Here is a 4,962-nt window from a genome sequence, read left to right on the forward strand (position 1 = left end):
GGTATTACATAAATCATAGTATCTTTTCGCAGGTGATAGTGAGAAACACTATATCCCAACTTGTATATGAATCTTTTTCATTTTCAAATCTGAATATGTCTTTTGACAAGCAATAACAATCTTGAGATTATCTTGAATGGTCTTTACTTTTTCTTCCATTTTCTTAATCAGATTAGAGCTAACTATGTATCGATCCTTTAGTTTGCACCAATTTAAAGGCGTTTGACATTTTCTTCCATGTAAGGCTTAGTAAGGAGTCATCTTGATAGTTTGATAATTGTTATTATAAGCAAACTCTGCTAAATCCAACTACTTCTCCCTTGAACCTTTAAATTATCACACATGCTCTTAACATACCCTCTATCTAAATAGTTCACTCTGATTGTCCATTTGCCTGATGATGAAAATAGTGGTGAAGTTGAGCCAAGTTTCTAAGTATTTATGTAAAAGTTCTCAAATCTCGATATGAACTTCTAATCTATTTCAGATACAATCGAAATAGACCTCCATGTAGTCGAACAATTTCTTTATGTAGAATTCATATACTTATCCATGAAGTAATTAGTTCAAACTGGAATGAAGTCCGTTGACTTGGTCATTCTATCCATTACCACCTAGATTAAATCATTTTTGTTGGTGTCAATTGTATCCTTGTTATAAAATCTATTGTTACATTCCCATTTCCACTAACGATTGGAAATCGATTTCAATAATCTATAAGGCACTTGATACTTTATTTTAACTTACTCACATGTCAGGCATTTAGAAACAAAATTGTTTATAGCTTTTTTCATGAATGGCCACCAGTATCGACTCTTTAAGTCATGATACATCTTGTTTCCTCCAAGATAAATAGTCAAAGGATTATGATGCACCAGGAAAATAAGTTATTTCTTCAATTTACTATCATTTAGAATATAGACTCCTCCTAGATAATATAAGCAACCATTAGACTTAACATCAAAGTATTTGGTTTCACTTTTTTCCACTTTTTTAATCATTAACAAGCACTTCTCATCATTTCTTTGAATATATTTATTTGAACTAACAACATAGGCTTTAACTTTAATTTTGCAATCAATGCGCCATCGTCCTTCAGAGATAATTGTTTAATTAAAACTCTCATAGAAGAAAATGTCTTTCGGCTTAACGCATTAGCCACTACATTAGCCTTCCCTTGATGATAGTCACTGACCACACATTAATCCTTAAGAACCTAGATCCACCTTCTTTGTCTCAGGTTCAATTCCTTTTTAGTTAACAGATACTTTAGACTTTTATGATCAGTGTAGATGTAATGTCACTATATCTTCAAAGCAAACACGACTGCCGCCAACTCGAGATCATGAGTCAGATAATTCCTCTCATGCGTCTTAAGCTTTCCTGAAGTATAGAGTATAACTTTTCCTTCTTGCATAAGTATGCATCCCAATCCATTGTGAGGTATGTTCTTATAAACCACATAATTTTTGCCCTATTCTAGTTGCACTACAAGAATGGACAAAGTATTCAAGTGAATTCAAGTGCATTTAAATAATTATTTTAGTACTTTTGTAAACCTTTTCATATGTTGTATGTTCTTACTATATAAATAGGCACCTTATATTCATTTATAAATACTCATTTTTTCCTTTATGAAAATACTTTGGAAGGTTGCTTCATTGTAGTTCTTGGATATAACTCCATCCGATTCTTATCGATCTTGAAGCCTTCCTCAAATTCATTGTTATAATGTTGGTTCCTAGCTCACTGATAGCTAGTGGTTACGTTCCACCCTTCCACTTCTACTCCGCTATATTATATTTTTGGTTATTACCTACATATAGCTAACGGGTCACAATCCATATTCTATCTTTCACAACAATCCACGCCTACACTATTCAACCATCACCATTAACCTTTATTCCATTCAATCACAACAACCATCGCTTATTCCCAACATCCCTTAACCACTTCGACCTCTATCCTTTGATCCTTACTACATTCATCTTTTCTATTTAAATTTCAACTTACCACGCTCTTATTGCATTCATATAGTTCAATGAGGAAAATATAATTTTACTAGAATCACGATCGGACGACAACATATGACTCAGAACACAAAATTGAGATCATATCACCATGTTCCTTATATTATTCATTATACTTTCTATTATGTTTTAAATGAAAAGTTATATTTATCATATTTTATTTTATTATTATTAAATGCCTCACAAATTGTATACTTAGTGCGTGATGGTTTTCACGCGTAAGAAAAAAGAGAGCAAGTGGAGTAAGGAGTTTAACTTGTCATCAATCGTCAAGAATAATTATAGCTATGAGCAATGACATCCTACTGTTGTCTGATTTCTAGCTGGCATGTATACAAATAAAAATCATCTACAAATTATTAATATGGTCATTTTAAAAATTTAGCTAGAAAAGCTTTTAGACGATTATAGGTTTAAACGTTTCTTAGAAATTTACATCTGTAGATTTTAGTGAAAAAAATATATAATCATGAATTCTAATGTATGTTACAGTAAAGTTAATTTTTATGAATAAAAAATAAAATTTTAAATTAGACAATTTATAAGCAGTTTTCTCTTTTATAAAATATATTGAACTGCCAAGTTGCTGCCCGAAAACAAACACGATTTGATTATTAAAATATTATACTTTGAATTTACACGAATAAGAAGTTTTGTTGAAGAAGTTTAAAATTTCATTAATTTAAAGAAACTAAAGTTCTATCAATTTTCTAATAATATGCTTTACAAATGTTATGTAACATCTCTGACTCGTATTCGGGTATGGAGACGAAAAAAGGTTGTTACACTCGATCAGAGTTAATCAATACGGGGCCATCGAGATAGGTGTAGTACTAAGAAATGCTTCAATCTTAAATTCTACCTCACGATCGGGAGGTAAACCCAGTAGCTCATCATGAAAAATGTGGACACTCTCAAACTGTCAAATATCTTCCAAATTAAATTCTGAAGCTCGTGCACCATATTAGCCAAGAAATAGCAACCTTGTAACAACAATTTATTGGTAGATACATCTGAGATCACATTAGAAAACGAACTCCTTAAATCTTTATCGGACAATTTCAGTAAATACGACTCACCCTCGTACTCTGGCCTAAAGGGTTAGTTGGACATATGTAACTTAAGATTGATTCTATCATAATATCTCTTCCTTTAATCAAATCAGTACGTATGTACAAATGATGATACCTTAATCTTACACTGACACTACTTATTGTACCGGTGCACCACCATGATCATACTAAGCATGATGTTATTAATTGCATTAATTCCACTACTTACTTATTCTCAATCTATTATTCGACCATTTACCTTAAACTCTTTGTTTTAGACTAATACATATACCATACTTATCACTTTCATTAGTAAGGGATGGCATCAACCAAATCATATAAACACCATATTAGTAACAATGACATCCTAGTGGCATGTATAAACTTTTTATACAAAAAACTCTGGTTTAGGTCTAAAATTAGCTAAACTTGTAGATTTGATATTAATAAATTAACATCCTTTTCTTATATTCATACCCAAATACGAGTTAGATATGTCGCATCAATTATTTAAAACCGTCCTTAATTGAAAATAGTAAAATTTTGTTTTTTTAAAAATCATCTAATTTAACATTTATAAACAAATATATTTAATCCCGTACAATTGAAAACTAATATTTACAAATATTTTTCATATTCGATTTTAGGCAGTAACATTGCAGTTCAATATTGTTTCATATAAGAAGTGAAACTTCTTAAAACTCCCTAATAAAAAATCTTATGATATATAAATATTATAAATTTATCAACTATAAAACTAAAATTTATGTTTATAACCATTTTTACTTTCTAGATTATATACATATAAATTATAAAAAACCATTCAATTCCATAGACCTATCAGAGCATTTCTAACCCATTTTAAAATATATGGATAGTTATTATATGTATACATGTCAACTAGAAGTCAAAACAATAATAGAATGCAATTACTAATACTAGTATTCGATTGTTAATGCCAAGCTTGGCTGCTTACTCCTCTTATTTTTTTAAATACGCGTGAAAATCATCACAAGCTAAATATACACTTATTAAAACTTATCATATTTAAAGTAATATATATAAATATATAAATTATCATATAAACCATCATTCCGAAAATATCATATAGTAATGTGTAAACATATAAAAAAGACTTAGCAACTTTTTTATCCAATAACCTATAAAATAATGGTTCATATGTGTGTATACATGTAACAAATCGGAGTAATTAGTGAAATATTTTCTCTTAATTGAGTCAAACACATGCATTTTTTCACTTCATTTAAATAATAGCCCAATGTATATCAAATGAGAATGCATGGTACAGAAGAATGTATGCAGTATGAACTCGAAAATGCTAAATAGGAGCATAGGTACTGTAGAACACAATATCATTATACTAATAATTGGATGGTACTTCAAAAACGTCAAAACATCAGGACCCCCATAACTGCACAAATATTGCTAGGAGTAAACGAATGTACCAAATACAGGAGTGTACAATGATACCAATATGATAGTGCACGAATGCACTAATACAAGATCGACCGATAAAAACTCCACCTCATGACATGCCAATTGTAACAACAACTCCCAATACACATACAATGGGCTTTTATAATAAAATCATATATCATTTATTTATCGAGAATACCTACAGATACTAACATATCCAATATATAGAAAAGTACATTAGGTAGTTCACACATAAATCATCCATAAACCACTTAAGAAATGTCATATCAAAATGTTATGGGTAGTTCATACAAAAAATTATCTAAATATTGCTTCGTAAAAACAATATAAATATATCAAATAAATCTTAAATTATTTTCTTTCCAACTCATTCTATGTTGGCTCATCGTAAGTCATCCTCATATATATACGATAGTATAAAA

The sequence above is a fragment of the Hibiscus syriacus genome, unplaced genomic scaffold, assembly GCF_006381635.1.
Source record: "Hibiscus syriacus cultivar Baekdansim isolate YM2019G1 unplaced genomic scaffold, ASM638163v2 tig00112051_pilon, whole genome shotgun sequence".
Lineage (NCBI taxonomy): Eukaryota > Viridiplantae > Streptophyta > Magnoliopsida > Malvales > Malvaceae > Hibiscus > Hibiscus syriacus.